This window comes from Rhodnius prolixus, unplaced genomic scaffold (genome assembly GCF_049639745.1).
Source record: "Rhodnius prolixus isolate KJV_2025 unplaced genomic scaffold, Rpr scaffold_12, whole genome shotgun sequence".
NCBI lineage: Eukaryota > Metazoa > Arthropoda > Insecta > Hemiptera > Reduviidae > Rhodnius > Rhodnius prolixus.
The window spans coordinates 12,369,352-12,390,560 of NW_027411635.1; the positions used below are offsets into that span (position 1 = coordinate 12,369,352).

At 32.5% G+C, this 21,209-nt stretch overlaps 1 long non-coding RNA gene across 1 annotated transcript; it reads left to right on the forward strand.

Annotated features, from left to right (window-relative positions):
• Positions 1 to 627: 627 nt before the first annotated feature.
• Positions 628 to 11,919, forward strand: LOC141462074 (uncharacterized). The gene is made up of 4 exons (XR_012463097.1): positions 628 to 9,629; positions 9,909 to 10,087; positions 10,193 to 10,712; positions 10,808 to 11,919. It is a non-coding gene; the product is annotated as an uncharacterized lncRNA (long non-coding RNA).
• The last annotated feature ends 9,290 nt before the right edge of the window (positions 11,920 to 21,209 follow it).

Consider the following 21,209-nt stretch of genomic DNA (forward strand, 5'->3'; position numbering starts at 1 on the left):
GGCCTAAAATCAATTTTATTAATGTGAAAAAAGAAAATAAAAAATTCTTATAAAACAAAACAAAAAAAAATTAAAAAAACATGGAAGAAAGCAAAGGATAAATTTATTACTGACATATTCTTTTTTATTTATTTATTTTCATTTTTTGTGTATGGAAAATTAGAATTAGACTATATGTGGGATTAGGGCAGGTAAACTCATAGAAATTAATTTGGTTTATGACCGCTACCTAAAATTGTCACTAATTTCCTTAGCTGTATATAATATATAACAATTCGAAAATCAATTTCGTAATTACATAGCCCTTAAAAAAAGAAGGAAAATAATTAGGAAAAAATTCTTGTAAAAAGATTTTAAATATATGGTATTTTAAAAAGTCATAAAAGGAAGAAATACAAAATTATACCAATATATTAAGAAGCGATAAAATAGATATTACATGAAAAAATAATTTTATTTTATGCACAAATGTTTTAAATAATAAAATCAAATTTATTTGATGAAAATTTTAATGATTTTGGTTAATAATTGAATAAAATTTTATGACTACGTGTCAGATTTTAGGGTTGCGCGCGCATAGTTATCTAGTTTTTTTTGTAGAACATTCCACGCTTCACGCATCACGTTCATTCCAGGTTAGGTTGTGGGTAATTGCACATCTCTACCTTACGTACCGACTGGAACTTTTTTTTTTCTTTGTGTTTTTGTGTTTGTGTTGTGTGTTTGTGTGTGTCATGAATTATGGGAATGTTGTTTGGAATTTATTTATGGAATATTTATTGGAAAAAGTATAATGTATACATCATTCTGGGTGTGACAATTGTATTTGGGTAAAAATCTGTATGACGCCATATTAGTTGCGTCCTTTTGATGGAGCTTGTAAAAGTGCTACTTATATATTTATGGGTTTTCAGCACTGATGGAAATTGGATATTATACAGGGTTAATATACAAAAAATGAGGGCAAGAATAAATTAATGGCAATGAAATGGGTTTTTTTGTGGTAATTATTGGGAAATGTGAATTTATGGAAAATTTGACTGAAGAAAATGGGAATGTTTTTGGAGTATTTATTCATTTTAATTGAATATGGGACACGAAAATGAAACAAGAATATATATCAGGGGCAGATGATTGTATTTTATTGAAGTTTTAACGTTATTTGGTTGAGCATCTTTTGCTGGAAATGAAAGTAATGAAAATTAAAGGAATTATTATACTTGAATTAAATTAAACGAAATTAAAGGTGACTGGCGAAGTCAAGTGTTAATTGGTTAATGTTAAATTGGGTTTTGTGATACAAGTGAACTAAAAATGAACTAAATGATAAAACTGGATTATATTGGTAATGGAATTACTTATTGGAAGTTATTTACTGACCATTGCTCAGTAATTAACTTCCAGAACTGGTTCACTAACAATGAATTACTGTGGTACAAAATTGAAATATATATTTGGGATATTCATTTTATTTTTTGCTACTTAATGTAGATGTGAAATATGATAAAAGTTGTAATGTTGAAGCTAATGAAATGGGAAGAACTCCGTATACAATATATTAAAAATATGATGAAAATTGGACTTTATTTCAAGAATAAATGTTTATTGAAAGTGGGTTTGTTTGGGGCAATTAATGGTTGACAAGTGTCTTAAGATATTCTACTTAACTATAACTATCACTTTATTAATGATTAAATACAGCACAGCTTGTAGTTTAACTACAGCTAGCTGAATTCTTAACTATTTTTCATTCTTTAATTAAACGCGTCTAATAAAAGTACGTGAGAATTGTATTTGTGAAGTGGAACGCGATTTTTTTTTTTAAATCGAATTAAAAGAAATTTAAGCTAACTAGAACGTAATTTGTGGCGGCCATATTTAAAATGGAGGGACGATTTAATTTTTGGGTACGCAAATTCTTTTTTAAGCTGTCCCCTGGCGTGACGTAAACAATGTGCTTTTTAAAAAAGGTTATAAAATTGGAAATGAGCATTACCTTTTTATTTCACGCGCGGGAATTCGTGACGTAATAGCAGTAAATGGCTGATGGGGCGAAGAGAAGTTCATGTTTGCTTATTTGGGATTTTCTGTTTGGCTCTGTACACAAAAATATAGATATCTCATGAAACGGAGTTGTGGGAGATCATTCGTTATTTATTTGCGGAGCAATAACTTTTGTAATTTAAATAATTGAATGTTAAAGTTTCCCGTAATAATATAATTATGGTTCCCTTATTATGAGGCGGGAGAAAATACTTAGCTCAGAGTATCTGCTCTTGTTATTGCTTTTTAAGAAATTTTGATTAGCTAACCTTTAAAATCAAGTGTTGCTAAATCAAATATTTCTTTTTGATCTTAAATGCAAGATGGTTTGACAAAATATTTCTATTATAAATTGATTCCCAACTATTTGCTTATTTTTGTTACTTTGTATTTGTCTTCATATTTTTTGAAGCAAATAATTTATAGGTAACATGTCATATAAGCATGTTGATGGAACTTATGGTAGATTTATTTTATTTCAGCCATCATTGCCTACGGAGTATAGGTTAACATTAACAGATCCAAAGCAAAACATAACGTTACTATCGTAGACCACAAAAGGGGAAAAGTGGCGGAACTTAATAATTATTATTTTTAAATATAAAATTTAAATTTAACTAGCAAAATTTGTAAATTTTTAAAAACTTTCATAGCTTGAATGCATTTACAAAATTTTTTACTGAAATTCTCGTGAGTGTTATCCGAGAAATGGGTTGAAAAGATTTTTTTGGAAACTGATATTGTTTTAACATGATCTAGTAAATTTGCGAATATTTACGCAGCATAATTTAACTGAGAAAACATTTCAGGTAGAGGGGGATAGAATATTTTTATACAAAGGGCTACATAAAGACCTGTTCTATCTTTCCAAATATTTTAGAAAACACATTTGATTAAAATCATAAAATACTTGAATTAATGATAAAATGGGAACTACGTTTTGTGTTGCTTTAACAGATAAATTTTTACTGTTAAATCCAATCATTTCGAGAGCATTACCGGAGTATGTGGGCTTGTTGCAAATTTCAATGATTTGTTGTAATACAATCTTGGAAAACTTGCACAGCCTTCAGCAGCAAATAATGTACAGAGCCAATTAAAAGACAATTTCCAAAAATTTAACCCATGCGCTAAAGTTCGCTTAGGAATTTAAGCTATATGAACTTCTCTAAAAATAACTATGTGGGATTGCAACTTGTTAAACAACCTGTTTCTAAACGGTTTTAGAAAAGAAATGCTACTTTTCGAAAATTGAAGCAGAAGTTATACCACAAAACTTAAGTGTTTATTGGAATAATGCTGTTTCAACATTCGTTGAGCAGGTTATAAATAAGTCCCAGGGTTTTTCTAGTAGATTACCAAATAATAATTAGTGTAAATTTATTTCTAAAGGCATAAGATATTTCCCATTTTGTATATGGAAGTTATTCATGGATATATTTTGTATTTATTTGGTGAATACGCAACCATCTGGGGTACCCCCCCACAGCCTAATTTACTGCTTTCCTTATTATTGAATCTCACAAAATAGTTTGGGTAAATCAAATTGGATTCCTGTAAGATTTTTATTATTTTGCAGTAATAAATGTTATAAACCAATTTATCTGGTTCCTGGGAGAAGTTATGGGCAGTTTTAATAAGATTATTTAGCCTTTATTAGGCATGAAATTTTTACAAGATTAACCGATGAATTGGGTGTTCGTGAATTAATAAAGATAATTAACTGAACCTTTGGGATACAAGAATTATGCGTGCTAAGATGGATAATAGATATCCAGCACTGCGGGCCCTAATTGCATTTTTATAAATATTTTGTCTTTCTTTATATTTTACATTTTTTAATGGTATGCTTTCAAACAGCGCCTAATCCTAAAAAATTCTATCATAGTTTTTTTTGGTATTTCTAGAGTTTGAAATGAATAAACAAGGGATAATTGAAAGATTTTCTTTATAGAAGCTGTCAGTGCTTTAAATACCCAACTCCAGGGATATTTTGTCCGTTTTTCCAGTTTACGAAATAAGAATATTTTGTTAACGGCTGTGTACTTAACAAAAATATTACCTATTTTGTCTTAGTATTTAGATAATACGTAAGACCAGTTGTCCCATTTAGTTATCAAACCTGGGTGCCTTACCCAAACAATTGAGCAATTGCTCAATGGTTGGGTTGATAAATATACTCATATTGTCATGTCTATTAAAAATAAGTTGGGAGAATAAGGAAAAACTAAGAACTCAGCGAACTATTCCAAGAACTAGTTCTTATTTCTTTCATTAAGAATAACCAGTTAATAAAGTGAATGGGACACGTTTTGGGAATGCTTGATCAGCAAATCCCTCTCCCCCTTATTACTCTTCAAAGGTCAAACCGAAAGGTAGGCCTTGAGAGGAAGCCTAAACTAAAAGGTGTGGGATAGATGGGATTAAAAGGACATTGTAAAGGAAATGGGAATCAAAAATTGGAGGAGGAAATCCCGCGATTGGTCGGATTAGCAATGTCGTGTCTCCGGGACTTAGTAGGACTGTAGTGCCATTTGAGATAAATGATATAAATAATGGTATTTAATACATTACTCCAATCATTGCAAAATGTATATGCAAACTACGGGCATTAGGCTTTCTATGCTTCCTGATGTGGTGGGAACAGACTTGGGCCCCTGCGACCTACCGATCAGTAACAAAATTAAGAGTTGCCAAATAAGCATGAGTGCATATTTATGGTTTATTAAGAATTGTTGGGAAGGCTTAGTACCTTCGGGCTATTTATTTCTTACATTGGTAATATTTGAATCTTTTAATAATGTTAATACTATCTTTGGGCAATCCCCTAATTTGAGTTTCTTTAGTAGTGTACTTCACTCATATTTCTAGATGATCTTTAACGGATACACAAGTATTTAATATTCAATGGTTCATCGGTGGTTCTTGGCACCAGATCTCACCTATTTAATTTTATGTGATGGATTTTTTTCCCAATGAAATGGGTTTTATAACAGTTTTATTGGCGTTGAGCTTCTTATACTAATCCGATCATATTGGAATCCGATAATACTATAAATCTCTCATGCTCTAAAATGGAATAGTTTAATACCCATGGCCATTTTTCTTGAATTTCTATTCACTGGGATTTACAGAAAATGCAGCCGATTTCAGTAACTATTTGAGGCAATTATTTTGGAGTTCTTAATGTGCAAAACGCCATACAAGATTCTCCCAAAATTTGGTACTATCAGCTATTCTGGAATTCCTTATATTCAGATCCATACAGTATATGTGTCTTAAGAAAATCCATTTAAGGTGAATGGGACACGTCTTGAGTATGCCTGCTCAGTAAATCTCTCTCCCCCCAATGACTCTTCAAAGATCAATCCGAAAGGTAGGCCTTGAGAGGAGAAGCCTAACTAAAAGGTGTGGGATAGATGGGATTAAGAGGACATTGTATAGGAAATGGGAATCCTGCGATAGGTCGGACTGGCAAAGAATATTGTCTCCGGGACATTGCAGGACCGTAGCGCCATTTGGTAGTTATGCATTTGGGATAAATGATAAAAATAATGGTATTTAATACATTTACTCCAATCATTGCAAAATGTATAAGGAAACTACGGGTATTAGGCTTATTATGGTTCCTGATGTGGTGGGAACAGACTTGGGCCCCTGCGACCTACCGATCAGTAACAAAATTAAGAGTTGCCAAATAAGCATGAATGCATATTTATGGTTTATTGAGAATTGTTAGGAAGGCTTAGTACCTTCGGGCTATTTATTTCTTACATTGATAATATTTGAATCTTTTAGTAATGTTAATACTATCTTTGGGCAATCCCCTAATTTGAGTTTCTTTAGAAGTGTACTTGACTCATATTTCTAGATGATCTTTAACGGATACACAAGTATTTAATATATATTCAATAGTTCATCGGTGGTTCTTGGCACCAGATCTAACCTATTTAATTTTATATGATGGTTTTTTTCCAATGAAATGGGTTTTATAACAGTTTTATTGACGTCGAGCTTCTTATGCTAATTCGATCATATTGGAATCCGATAATATAAATCTCTCATGCTCTAAAATGGAATAGTTTAATACCCATGGCCATTTTTCTTGAATTTCCATTCACTGGGATTTACAGAAAACGCAGCCGATTTCTGTAACTATTTGAGGCAATTATTTTGGAGTTCTTAATGTGCAAAACGCCATACAAGATTCTCCCAAAATTTGGCACTATCAGCTATTCTGGAATTCCTTATATTCAGATCCATACAGTAGATGTGTCTTATAAAAAAACAGATAAGGTGAATGGGTCACCACTTGAGTATACCTGTTCAGTAATTCTCTCTCCCCCCAATGACTTCAAAGGTCAAACCGAAAGGTAGGCCTTGAGAGGAGAAGCCTAACTAATAGGTGTGGGATAGATGGGATTAAGAGGACATTGTAAAGGAAATGGGAATCCTGCGATAGGTCGGACTGGCAAAGAATATTGTCTCCGGGACATTGCAGGACCGTAGCGCCATTTGGTAGTTTTGCATTTGGGATAAATGATAAAAATAATGGTATTTAATACATTTACTCCAATCATTGCAAAATGTATAAGGAAACTACGGGTATTAGGCTTATTATGGTTCCTGATGTGGTGGGAACAGACTTGGGCCCCTGCGACCTGCCGATCAGTAACAAAATTAAGAGTTGCCAAATAAGCATGAATGCATATTTATGGTTTATTGAGAATTGTTAGGAAGGCTTAGTACCTTCGGGCTATTTATTTCTTACATTGATAATATTTGAATCTTTTAATCATGTTAATACTATATTTGGGCAATCCCCTAATTTGAGTTTCTTTAAAAGTGTACTTCACTCATATTTCTAAATGAGCTTTAACGGATACACAAGTATTTAATATTTGATATATATTCAATAGTTCATCGGTGGTTCTTGGCACCAGATCTAACCTATTTAATTTTATATGATGGTTTTTTTCCAATGAAATGGGTTTTATAACAGTTTTATTGGCGTTGAGCTTCTTATGCTAATTCGATCATATTAGAATCCGATAATATAAATCTCTCATGCTCTAAAATGGAATAGTTTAATAACCATGGCCATTTGTCTTGAATTTCCATTCACTGGGATTTACAGAAAACGCAGCCGATTTCTGTAACTATTTGAGGCAATTATTTTGGAGTTCTTAATGTGCAAAACGCCATACAAGATTCTCCCAAAATTTGGTACTATCAGCTATTCTGGAATTCCTTATATTCAGATCCATACAGTAGATGTGTCTTATAAAAAAACAGATAAGGTGAATGGGTCACCTCTTGAGTATACCTGTTTAGTAATTCTCTCTCCCCCCAATGACTCTTCAAAGGTCAAACCGAAAGGTAGGCCTTGAGAGGAGAAGCCTAACTAAAAGGTGTGGGATAGATGGGATTAAGAGGACATTGTATAGGAAATGGGAATCCTGCGATAGGTCGGACTGGCAAAGAATATTGTCTCCGGGACATTGCAGGACCGTAGCGCCATTTGGTAGTTATGCATTTGGGATAAATGATAAAAATAATGGTATTTAATACATTTACTCCAATCATTGCAAAATGTATAAGGAAACTACGGGTATTAGGCTTATTATGGTTCCTGATGTGGTGGGAACAGACTTGGGCCCCTGCGACCTGCCGATCAGTAACAAAATTAAGAGTTGCCAAATAAGCATGAATGCATATTTATGGTTTATTGAGAATTGTTAGGAAGGCTTAGTACCTTCGGGCTATTTATTTCTTACATTGATAATATTTGAATCTTTTAATCATGTTAATACTATCTTTGGGCAATCCCCTAATTTGAGTTTCTTTAGAAGTGTACTTCACTCATATTTCTAAATGAGCTTTAACGGATACACAAGTATTTAATATTAGATATATATTCAATAGTTCATCGGTGGTTCTTGGCACCAGATCTAACCTATTTAATTTTATATGATGGTTTTTTTCCAATGAAATGGGTTTTATAACAGTTTTATTGGCGTTGAGCTTCTTATGCTAATTCGATCATATTAGAATCCGATAATATAAATCTCTCATGCTCTAAAATGGAATAGTTTAATACCCATGGCCATTTGTCTTGAATTTCCATTCACTGGGATTTACAGAAAACGCAGCCGATTTCTGTAACTATTTGAGGCAATTATTTTGGAGTTCTTAATGTGCAAAACGCCATACAAGATTCTCCCAAAATTTGGTACTATCAGCTATTCTGGAATTCCTTATATTCAGATCCATACAGTAGATGTGTCTTATAAAAAAACAGATAAGGTGAATGGGTCACCACTTGAGTATACCTGTTCAGTAATTCTCTCTCCCCCCAATGACTTCAAAGGTCAAACCGAAAGGTAGGCCTTGAGAGGAGAAGCCTAACTAAAAGGTGTGGGATAGATGGGATTAAGAGGACATTGTATAGGAAATGGGAATCCTGCGATAGGTCGGACTGGCAAAGAATATTGTCTCCGGGACATTGCAGGACCGTAGCGCCATTTGGTAGTTATGCATTTGGGATAAATGATAAAAATAATGGTATTTAATACATTTACTCCAATCATTGCAAAATGTATAAGGAAACTACGGGTATTAGGCTTATTATGGTTCCTGATGTGGTGGGAACAGACTTGGGCCCCTGCGACCTGCCGATCAGTAACAAAATTAAGAGTTGCCAAATAAGCATGAATGCATATTTATGGTTTATTGAGAATTGTTAGGAAGGCTTAGTACCTTCGGGCTATTTATTTCTTACATTGATAATATTTGAATCTTTTAATCATGTTAATACTATCTTTGGGCAATCCCCTAATTTGAGTTTCTTTAGAAGTGTACTTGACTCATATTTCTAGATGATCTTTAACGGATACACAAGTATTTAATATATATTCAATAGTTCATCGGTGGTTCTTGGCACCAGATCTAACCTATTTAATTTTATATGATGGTTTTTTTTCCAATGAAATGGGTTTTATAACAGTTTTATTGACGTCGAGCTTCTTATGCTAATCCGACCATATCGGGATCCGGTTATCAAACGTCACATGCAATAAAATGGAATGTAGTTTAGTACTCATGGCCATTTTTTCTGGAGTTTCCTTTTTCTGGAATTCGTAGAAAATGCAGCCAATTTGAGTAACCAATCCAATTATTTTGGAGTTCTTAATGTGCAAAACTTGGTAATATGCTTTTGTGGTACTGGGTTCGATTCCCTGTCTAGGCCTTCCACGATACCTAGTTGGGCAGTTGTACGTAAAAGTTAAATTCCTTCGGTTTTCGTAACGCACTTTTGCTTTTTTTGAGCTTTTGCTCGATAAGCGAAAGAGCAGTTAAGAGCCTGTTCTGTTGGCTTTTGTGTTGATTATTTTAATTAACTTATTTGTTATTTTAGTAATATTACATAGGCTGTTGTTGCGTTGCCGTCACTGTCCACAGAATGGATAGTTGGGAAATTTCTAAAAAAATTCTCTAGGAGCCGTTGGAAGATGGCTGGTTGGGCGAGGTGGTACTTTCCTAGCAACAGATTCCTGGGAACGAAAAAGCTGATCCCTCTAGCTAAAGTAGGTGCCAATTTTTGTATATATGAACTTTGTTCCTAGCAATACTTTTTGTTTTTTTAACTAGCCACAGATGTGCGGTTATTATGATTATTGCTAAGTTATAGTATGAATAAAGTAACTTGGCATTATACAGAATGCCCATTTCCATGCCCATTCTGCCGGTATAGATACTTAATAGCTTAATATATGTAATTAGTACAATAATTAATCAGAGAGGTTTAACATACAAAATATTTTAATATATTTTATTTCATTACTCTTATAATTTGTTGTTGGCAGGAGATGTTGGCTTGGACAAGAATTAGGTGATTGCGACCCTGGAGAAGCGAAGTGCCTAATAAACCCTTTTCTGCTTTTTCATACGCCGAAAACGTGATGGCTTCTTCCTAGAAGAGTTGAAGAGAGAATGAATAGCTTCTTCCTAGAAGAGTTTAAGAGAGAACAACTTCCTAGAAAAAGTAATTTATTTGATCGTTTTTGTAATATTATTTGCTTGTGTTCTCAGATATATTGATTGATTCTTTAAAGTTGCTTAACTTTAGCCATATGTTTGTTGTTGGCAGGACATGTTGGCTTGGAGGAGACTAAGGTGATTTCCTCCCTGGCGAAGCGAAGTGCCTAAAAAACCCTTTTGTGTTGTTTTATCCGCCGAAGGCGCGATGGCTCCTTCCTAGAATAATTAAAGAGAGAACAGCTTCTTCCTAGAATAGTTGAAGAGAGAACAACTTCTTCCTAGAAGCGTTGAAGAGAGAACAGCTTCTTCCTAGAATAGTCGAAGAGAGAACAGCTTCTTCCTAGAATAGTCGAAGAGAGAACAGCTTCTTCCTAGAATAGTCGAAGAGAGAACAGCTTCTTCCTAGAAGAGTTGAAAAAATAACAGCTTCTTCCTAGAAGCGTTGAAAAGAGAACAGCTTCTTCCTAGAAGCGTTGAAGAGAGAACAGCTTCTTCCTAGAATAGTTGAAGAGAGAACAGCTTCTTCCTAGAATAGTCGAAGAGAGAACAGCTTCTTCCTAGAAGCGTTGAAGAGAGAACAGCTTCTTTCTAGAAGAGTTGAAAAGAGAACGGCTTCTTTCTAGAATAAAGTAATTTATTTTTTCGTTTTTGTAATGTTATTTGCTTGGGTTCTCAGATATATTGATTCTTTAAAGTTACTCAACTTTATGTTTGTTGTTGGCAGGACATGTTGGCTTGGAGGAGACTAAGGTGCTTGCCACCCTGGTGAAGCGAAGTGCCTGAACTTTTTTCTGCTGTTTCGTACGCCGAAGGCGTGATAGCTTCTTCCTAGACGAGTTGAAGAGAGAACAGCTTCAAAAACAGTAAAAAAAAACCACTGTTTTCAGTTTTATGAATTAAGAAATGTAATTAATTGTAAAATATTTTCCATAATTTTTGGTGACTTATTCATTTATTCTAAAGGAAGAAAGAAGTATCACCAATTTCAGTAATAATTTATTTTTGCCATTTTTGGCAAAAACGGACTAAATTATTAATTTCAGTGATGTGGAACATACTTTAAAGTGAAATATTTGTAATTAATTTCAAATTTGAAAATTATTTGAATTACTTAAGGTTAATAAAGGAATATTTTTATATAATTACTTTTGTACCAAACAAATGTATGGACATAAAATAAATAATCTATTCTGTCCTAAATAGTCTATTCTGTTTTGAGTCAATTCTATACAAAATCCAATACCGTTATTTAATATTTCCATTAAAGAAGGACGTTGTGATCTGCCAATAAAATATTCCAAGTATTTGTGCTAAATTGTCTGTTCTTAGTAATACCCCAAAATATTTTCTTTAAACAGTTTTTGGCCGTAAAATTGACAGTAAAGAATCACGGCGTTGAACCACTTCTTTTTACAAATAAAATATATAATAGAAAGTGTACTGAAATGGCTGTTAGCAAATGGATTGGTAAAAAATAGTTCCAATTCAGATTTCGGTCTAGTTAACCATTCCGCCTTCTGCTGGTAAACTGTTCCTTGGAATATATTATTATTTTTTTATTTTGCAATTGTACATTTGAGTGAAATAATTAGCACAGTTATTAATTAGCTAGTTGATTACCCAACTTCATGTGAAGAGGAACGAAGTTTTAATGTCGCTAGAACATAAATCATCAGAAAGTAATCAAAAATATTAACACAATTCAGAAATTATAGTATTTAACAGAATAAAATTATTATTATTATATGATGGCAATTATAGAATTTATAAATTCTTTGTGCTGATTTTGTTACATTATTTTATTCTGTCCTTTTCCTGTAATGGTCGAATAAAATAGTTTTCTATTTGTGTTTTTTCTATTTAATATTATTAGTTCGTTTTTTTATATAATGTTTTGTGAATATGTAAATGAAGTCTTAAACTTAAATAAACTACTTTATAGATTTATAATTCGCAAATGTATTACTTCCTCAATAAAATTGAAAATTATCCATGCACAAAGTGACTTAATATTAAGTAAGCTTTCGTTCAAATATTTTCTTTAAAAAGTTTTTAAACTTAATAATGAAGACAAGACAAGAGAAGGGATTATCAGCTGAGTGGTTAGCAAATACTGGATTCCAACGTGGATATTCCGGGTTCGAATCCAGCTGCTGACCCTTAGATTTTACTCTTCATTGGAGTTTCTTACAACTGACTGTCCGGTAATGAACAGTCTTTATATTTATGAAACTATTCCCAACACAACAAATTATAGATTGTATATTCTATTATGTGAAACTACTAATTACCACTTCTAATATTCAGCTACTGACAAACATTCTTTATATTTGAGTCAAAGAATGATATATTTTTATTGTTAAGAGTATGCGCTCTTTTTTGTATAGCTCAATAAAAAATGGCTTATTCATTGATTTATATTACAAAGTATAGACAACAATCTGTAACATCCAGACCACCAGTAGCAAATAGTTATTTAAGATTAAAAATTACTTATTACAGTGAACCAAGTCTGGAAATCCGACTTTTTCCACTGTTTTTTGATCTTGTATTATGAAATAAGGACGAGCCAGTCTGTAACATCCAGCCCTGTTCATGTAAATGGCTACTTGAAATTAAAAATTACTTATTACAGTGAACCAAGTCTGGAAATCCGACTTTTTCCACTGTTTTTTAATCTTGTATTATGAAATAAGGACGAGCCAGTCTGTAACATCCAGCCCTGTTCATGTAAATGGCTACTTGAGATTAAAAATTACTTATTACAGTGAACCAAGTCTGGAAATCCGACTTTTTCCACTGTTTTTTAATCTTGTATTATGAAATAAGGACGAGCCAGTCTGTAACATCCAGCCCTGTTCATGTAAATGGCTGCTTGAGATTAAAAATTGCTTTTTACAGTTATGAATTATTCATTTTGTGATTTGTCTTTAATTAAGAAAGTGTAATCAAACAATAACACTTCAATTTTTATTGCTCCAACAAGCAATACATTCTCAATAATTTTTAAAATTAAAAAAAACTCTTAAATGAAACTCATATAACCTTAATATAAGGATATTAGTATACTAAAATCAGCAAAAATATCTGAATTACTAAAATAATGCTCGGCCAATGGCGCATTCAGCGACCAACCAGCATTTTTTGCATTTCGTCTTCTAAACATCGAACATTCTCTATATTTATTGGCCCTTTTTTTTGTCAATCTCCCAGATAATGTGGAGACCAATTGTTCATTCAGGATCAAACAGTAGCTTCTAGATGCCGCAGACGGTTTGGATACAAAAATTCCACAGCTGAGGGGGGCGCCTATTATTCAATTTTCTTTGCTGGCAAAGATCCTTCATTAGCAGCTTCCATGAAATTAACGCGTTCTTTATGCCAATATGTGAGCATTCGTAAGATGGACTGTGAAAATTTAGATCGCCACATAATTAAGAAAGGTGTACTGACAGAATTTATGTAGAGGCTACAGAATTAAATTTCTGGACTACATTAAACTGGTTTTCTATGTTATTCCACAACACTGAATCTTTTCACAGTCAAATCTTATTGGGTACCTTATTTTAAATTTTACATGATTACTAGTGGTACACACAAGCCTTTGTATCCGCCCTGATTGATTTCTTTGCTCTAAAGAAAATACATAGAAGAGAAATAGATTAACATTTAAGTCAACCTAAAAGAAAAACAATAATACTGTTTGAACATGTTGAAATAAAAATGCTGATAAAATGAAATAAGACTTAAAACCCACATTCTAGAACAAGATCTGTTTGTAAAGAAAACAGAAAAAGACAACTTGCTGAACAATTTAGGAAAAAAAAACCTCTTTTGTAGTTGTTTATTAACTTAGAATGCTCGATTAGCATGACGTGACAGTAGATGACGCAATACTCTTATAACAATCTAACATACAGTAAACAAAGTTCAATCTTTCTTCTGCAGCATCCATTAAGAAATACTGCACTTTGATTCCAGCCAAAAGAATGAACAGCTACACTTAGAAGTAAAAGATACAGTTAGTTCAATTTAATTTTATAAACAATAACAATTATAGCAGCAAAAGGTTCATAACAACTTACAGTTAGATATTTTTGAAGTCATTTTTGCCCTATTATTCATTCTAAATACTTGCACATTTTAGAAGCAAGAGAAGCACATTGTCTATGAAAAGTTAAAGAAAGTTGCATAACTATGATTCGATTTTTTTCTTTAATTTCTAGAATATATTTCTCTGTTTGTATAATATTAATAATATCATTAAATATATTCCGATAATTATGTTTAAAGGCAAGATCTTTTTAAATAGAATTCACATCGCTATGTTATTTTGTCCAGCTGTGCAATAATAATATTAAGTACATAATGCATTTTGTGTACAACTATCTATCGCCATCTCTTCACTAGTTATGCTTGTATGCATGTCTATGCTATGAGCCCAAGTTAAATTGTAATTTCTTGCTTCAACTCACCATGATTTGAACTATGTGACCCTCAACACAGCTGGAACATTGAAAGTAATAAACTACACCTTTTTTTTTTTTTTTTTTACTTCAAAAGGACAATAATCGAAAAAAATAATTCATAATATAAAAAACATCGCATTCAGATGATTCAATCACCTTTACTTTTTCAATTAAAACGAGCACAAAAATGCAGTAAAAATGAAGAAAAATATTCGGAGTTATAAAAACAATTCTACAAACTACAGACGCTCAAAGCCAACTGGCAAGCATAGAAATTAATATGATGGGTTTAAAACACCAACAAAATAATCTACTTATCATCTATAAAAGTCAAATACCGGAATAACCGCTCATGCATCATGGGATGAAATTATGTATTTTGTATCCAATTCAATAAACTATAAAGTGAACTCAACATAAATAAATTATAGGCGATATATTTTTTGAAAAAATATAAATCGCCACCACATTTAAAATCTCTAATTAAATCTGTTAAAAAAAAATTCCTGGACAGTTTGTACTACGCGGCGAGTAGAGTAGTGCTTTTATTATCCGCTAGATGCCTCTGGAAAGCTCAAAAACTCTGGAATAATGATGTCTCATTGTCGATTTGTTGATTTATTTTTTACATGTCCATTAATTTTTAGAGAAAATGTTTTTCCTTCAAACTTTTTCCCTATTTTCCAAAAACATAAGCGAACGTTAAATAAGAAAAAGCATTTTTGCTACCATTATAGAGAACATGATAGTAAGTTCGATGCAGGAGTATATTTATCAATTACAAAACTTGCTATTTAAAAAATGTTTTTTGTTGTAGAAATAACGTTCAGACAAATGTTTACAAGAAGGAGAAGTACTTCAAAGGGGAGTATCTAACTTGAGAATTATTTTAAGCGTAGATAGATAATTTTTCTCAATTGAATGCACATCAACAACTGAGGTCATTTGCATCCAAAGCCGTTTGCAAAAATGCATGGCTAGCTTCCGATCGGCTATGAGTTCTATGGTTATAGATAACATTGAACATCACCAGCTTCTATGAAAAGAAAAATCTACGGGGACCCAGTAGTTAGATTGGAATCCAAGGGATCTCTGCATTAGAATGCAGTGCGCAAACCGGCTGAAGCCAAGCCGTTTCAAGTTTGTAAAATAAATACTTATAGCATTTTTTATGCAGAACCTTGTACACAAAGAAAAACTAGAATAGAATAGAATTATTTACAAGCATTTAGGCTATAAAGAGCCATTGCTGGGAGCCCGACAATTGGAACTATAAATTAATTTAACAAAATGAAATCAACTTATTAAAGTAAAACGAAAACATTGAGCATCAGCTCATATTTGAACTCTGTTCATAACAAAATTATAGAGACTGTTTAGTTTATTATCTATGCCTAGAGAATAGAGGCAACTTGATAGGTTATTTCATCTTTCATATTTACATATTTGTTTCAAAACATATTTCTGCAGCTCTTAATGTGAAGGCAATGTAGCAGAAAATGGAATAACGTATCCTTATTTTGGTTACAATATTTACAAACATTCTCTACATCAAAACTAAGTCGCTATCCCTTTATAAACAACCTAGTCTGAACTTTGGAATGATACACTTAATTGGCAGGTCAGGCTAAGTTTGTCTATGTGAACATTGCAATATATGTAAGTAATTATGCATCAGCGTTGAATTGACATATTAGTCTATAAAATAAATTTTAACTGGAATTTAGAATTTTATTAATGTCTTTTGAGATTAAAAGCCATAATTAAACTATCAAATTGTTTCTCAGCTGATGCAATATTCTGAGAAAGCCCAGAGGTCTTCAGCTCCGATCATGCTTAAATAATTTTTCATAAAAAAGGTGTACGCAAGTATTGATTACTCAGCGGTTGACTAAAATAATGGCCTTAGTTTGAGAGAGGACATTGTAAGCATGTTTGGTAACTAAGTAATAGTACCAAAAGTGGAGACTTAAAATACATCTGAACGCTTAGCCTAATCTGAAGGCGGGCCAGTTGTAAATAGATGTTCAAATTAGAACATTGAATTGCAGGTGAGATAATGGCACCTTGTGTTAATGACACATTTTCCAAAATTGGACAAACTAAAAGTCATGCTCTACTCAAAGCTGCGGAAAACTATATTTTCCAAGTACCAAGAACATTTTTACGAAAAAAATCATCGAAGGTATTGCAGTCTATCGAGCATAGTAATTCAGTAGCATTCTAATTGGATCTTTGGAATAAGAAACGCCTTGGATATGAAGAAACTGCAGAGTTTTGGCCAGTTTTATAAAATGAATGTCAAACGGAAGAATGCCAGAAGACCAATATACTTGGGAAATGTGATGGTACAGAAATAGGGGAACTTCCACACATGGACACTCAGAAGAATAAAAAACGTGTTTATTTTTTAAAATTTGTATTTGACACTTCTAACCATTATTTTAACGTTTACAATGAATTTGCAACCTTAACTTCCATAGTATATTATTTCTACAAAATTACCAACAACTAATTGCATATTTGTACTGAATTTATTGCTGAATTTATTTATAATATAGAAATATTGGAATTTAATAAGGGAGAGTGTTGGTCTAGTGGTCAAGAGCGTGGCTTTGTGTGTAGGAGATCGCCAGTTCAAATCCCGCACGTATGACTACTTTTTATTTGTTAGAAAAAATTGTTTATAGTAAAGTATGAGCTTCCGCCCCCCGTACACGTCACCTAATTGTGATACTTGGACGTTAAGCCCAGCCTAAAAAAAAAATAGGCGATTACTTTACTTTTATTGAAATTTAATAGGAAAAAATGTGAAAAAGCAGCTGAAATTCTAACATATTAATTGAAGGAACATAATGAAATCGTTTCAGCCATCTTATTGCGTGGTATTTTGTTGTATTAATAAGATTCCTTTTGAGATATTGCGTACATATTTCCCCTTCTAGTTACGCTTAAAATTACCCAATTCGTTGCCAGTACTGGTTGGCCATTCGAGCGTATGGGGGACTATTGGAACGCATTGATTCAAATAAAAAGTGCTTCTGCCTACAAATTAAGGCAAATAAAACTAAAATTTCCTAGCTGTAACTTTAAAATTCAATATAAAACTAACTTGAAGCCATCATATAGAAGGCTCTGGCACATTCTAAAACGTAACTTCAATCCATCCCCGCAATAAAAAAAAAAAGAAACTAGCAGGTGGTTGGATTTATTAGGGAATAATCCCTAGTTTTAGCAGGTTGTCAATAATTCCAAAAAAAAATAATTAAATGATAATATATTTATTTATTTAATTATTCTGTTTGTACCTTAACACTTTGTGCAAAATTCTATGTGACTGCACTGTGTGCTAATTTGTGTGCATGAAATAATAAAGTAAATAATATTTCCAATGGATGGAAGCGTTAATTATTAAAAAAAAAGAGAAAATAATCGCCATAATGATTGCATATAATAAAGAACAATTAGTTTAATACGTACTCAACAGAGTTCAATGTAGGCAGCACAGAGTTTTGAACGATTTGTCAACACTGGTTCCAAAAACTGATTCAACTTTCATTGGTTTAAAATTTGCTGGAGGTAGTCGAGTTGAAACAGGAATGTTAAAGGCAGAGCCAATCATTTAATTAGCTTACTGTTTCTAGCCAATAGAAATGCACGCTATCAAACATTGGTTTCAACATTTATAGTACCTAGAACGCTTTGCATTTTAATGTTTAATTTTTTTTTTTATGATAGTGACAAAAACAGATTTTTAAAATTAATACTGTCGTATTAAAGTGTTAACTTGTATTTTAATAAAACTATTATTTTGATTAATATTTCAAAACGACAAATGTCTTTCAAGTGGGTAATAAGAGAGAGGGGAAAGAAGCAGCAAGATGTCAGCCTTGCTTTGACCATCTTGAGTCACTGTTGAACTTGCACTCAGCCAGCAGTCAAGAGGTGACAGCTGCAACTGGTGAGTAAAAAAATTGTATGTCCAGCTTCTTCCTTTTTTAGAATTTTAAGCTAAAATCAAATGATCATAATCATTTAATTCTCTATTTGATAATGATTTCTTTATTTACGAAAAATTTACTATTTTATCTTTGTTCTCAACTATCAAGCATGAATTCTCCTCATATTCCTGCCACTCCTTCTTTGGCAGGTTAATTTTATCCTCATTGACTCCGGATTGTAGAAACAATCTTTGCCTTTAAAATCCTGTATTTTTATAGTATCTTATATTAGGCTATTATAAGCGAATATTTATTTTTTTTAAAGCGTTAACCAAATACTATTTAGTACAAATTTTCAAGAACAATTGGATTAGTAATCTGCGGAACGAGGAAGTCGAATAATCATTCCAAATTCTCTTTTCTTGAATGAATTTAAGAATTTTAATAGTCGTTTTTAGTTTTTTTGTAATCTGCGATGACCTTATTAGTTCAATTAGAAAATCATCAAAAGATTCAATCATCCCTAGGACATAAATCAGTTCAATAAATGTTGGTAATACTGAAATGTAAATTTTGTAATGGTGTCCATAAACATTGATTATTTTTTGAGTTATGTAATTTTATTTTTTTTTTATATTTTTTTTCCGTTAAATAGTTAATCGATGTTTCTGTTAATTTTGCCAGTATCATCATTTTGTAATTATTGTCTATTTATTAAGAAACAGTACAATTTTTAAAACAATATCAAGACACATCTGACGTTACACGACTTAGCGAATATGTTCCGTAAAAACGAGTTAGGTGCTGGAGGATATATGACTCCGTTATTGTCTGATAGTTTTGGGAGTCTGCTGCGTAAGACTACGCAAGAACATCAGGTATCAGCTTACTCTTAGTTTATTAGAAGGTGATTTTCCCCCAAATTAAGATTTGAAAGAGATGCATTCTAGTATTTTGTCCCTAAGAAATAAGTGGAATTGGTGTTCTATTGATAGTACTCCAATAGCTGAGTTGGTTACTTATTCGCCTGTTGATAGCCTCGTAAGGAGGCTTTCATTTTTCCGGCCGGCATTTATGCCTAAATTTAGGAATGAAGGAAACAGTATTAAACTTGCAGATTAACTACTCTGTACACGTCCAACTGCTTGAGTTCAAATAAACCTGTACCTTGGTCACAGAATGACAGCAACGTTTTGCTTCAATATCTTGCATCTTTATTTTATTTCTTTTAGAGCTTAAGCCTGGATGATTAGAGCTGGATGGCCTTTAGTGCATAATTAGTCGTAATGACCACACTGGTGAAAAACCACTAAGTCATCTTGCTTTAACCAAAACAGACGAACAGAACCTTGGTAGTTCTTTTCACAAACTATGATTCTTTGCTTGCTTGACTTTCGGCATTGATTTTCAGTGAAATTGAGAGTCAGTTTTACTTGGGAGTTGTCCAGTCAAAGTTATCTCAAAGCCGGTTAGTCTAAGGCTCCTAGCATTGCTTTTAATATCGTTGTTTATACCTGGACTGATGATGAGAGCTTATTTCTTTGCAAAGCCCTTTTTTCTTGTAACATCTTGGGCCTTGGCTTGTAACCTTATTTAGGTGGGTTCAGGCTAACATACAGTTGCGTGTTACTGAACTACTAAAGCACTACTACAGTTACTGAATTATAGAAACCTTATAAATTCTAGGTCTTTAATTTGTTCTGCCAATATGTTCGCACTCTCGAACTGTTGTTGCCCAAATTTTTGAATTTGTTCAATATTTTCCCAGAGTCATCGTTTATGTAGAGCAATTTGTCAAGTTGGGTGTACCTTTGAAAATACCCTTTTATCTTTTATTATAACTTATGCACATTATAGCTTAAAAAAAGAAGTTCTTACTCAAAATATTCATTTGTAACTTCATATTAAACGGAAATGTTACTTTAATATGGGATGTGCATAACATCAATCCTTCCTCGTGAAATGCCCTAAAACAACAACCTGGACAAAGTTGTAAATCTATGGGTAATATGGATTGCTAACTATAGTTACAGATCTACTAGATCACTGTAATTGGCACTTCAAGTTATAAAGAAAAATCGGTGAAAGCCGATTTTTGAGAAAATTTTAAAAAATTGAAGTGAAGATTTAGTAAAGTTTTCCGGTTGCCCATTTTATTTTTATTTTTTTAAAAAAACCACAAAGTGGTGCGTGGCAACCGTGTAGCGTACGTAACTATGCGTAATTTGAAATAGGTATTGGTCTAGTGGTTATAAGCGTGGCTTTGTAACTCAGAGATCCCCAGTTCGAATCCCGTGTATAGCTACTTTTTATTTGTTTGAAATAAATTGTTTTTAGTGAAGTATGAGCCTCGTCCACGACACCTAATTGGTAGTAGGACGTTTATTATAATTCTGAATTTCATATAAGTGATAAAACCGTAGCTATTCAAAAATTACACATTAGAAGTAAACCTTTTACTTACTTTGGCAAGGTGAAGAGTCGAACTTTACGCTTTTCCCGTAATGAATTGTAATTTTGGTTCAAATACGGTTTTATAAAATGTTATGTTTTTAAGAATAAATTATGTTTTAAATTTTTTGAGTAAGTAGAAAGTTTGTGAGAAAAACCAGTACAGGAAAAAGTCGTATGAGTGTTCCCTCAAGATTTTTTGTTTTTGTTTTTAAGAGTCCAGGAACTTAATATTGGCCTGCAACCTTAATACTGTAATATATTG